Raw genomic sequence first — 721 nt, forward strand, 5'->3', positions numbered from 1 at the left:
CCCAGCGCGAGTCCGAGCAGCGACCCGAGGCCGAGCAGCTCGAGGGCCGCCGCTGGTTCGTCCTCTTCAGCCATCGATGCGCTTCCACGAGTGCGAGCTCCAGAGGTTGGAACCGCGGGTGCGTCGTGTCGCGCCTCACAGTGGCGCGGCGTGAGGCGGTGCGTCGGGACGGCGCAGACCGAGGCGTCGCGAACGGGGCGTCGCGCGGGATGTTTGCGCGCGCGGCGTCCGGGACCGGTCGTCGGGACGATTCCTGCTGTGGCGAATGCTTCCGTTGCTCATCTCACGCGCGCTGCCCGAGGCAGCCCCAGCGCCGATGGCGCCGTCGAAGCGGACGTCGTCGCTGTTCCTCGTCGCGCCGCTGGCCATCGCGCTGTTCCACGTCGTCGTCCACGCGCGCGCGCCGCGTCGACGGCAACGCGCGCGCGCGCGCGTCGTCGGCGACCCGCGCGCGCCTCGCAGGCGCCCGCGGGCCACCTGCCCCACCTCGACGCGGGCCACATGCCGCGGTCGCGGTCGCGCGCGCCGGCCGACGGCGCGCCGGCGGCGCTGCTGCGGCGCGTCGAGGCGCTCGAGGCGCGCCAGGCCGCCGCGCTCGCCTTCCTCGCGTCGCCGGCGCCGGCCGCGGCCGCGGCCGCCGACGCGGCCGCGGCCGCCGAGGCCGCGGCCTGCGCCTTCGACACCTGGGCCGACGCGGACCTCTTCCGGGGCCGCTGCGACC

Source organism: Aureococcus anophagefferens (genome assembly GCF_000186865.1).
Source record: "Aureococcus anophagefferens unplaced genomic scaffold AURANscaffold_21, whole genome shotgun sequence".
Taxonomy (NCBI): domain Eukaryota; class Pelagophyceae; order Pelagomonadales; family Pelagomonadaceae; genus Aureococcus; species Aureococcus anophagefferens.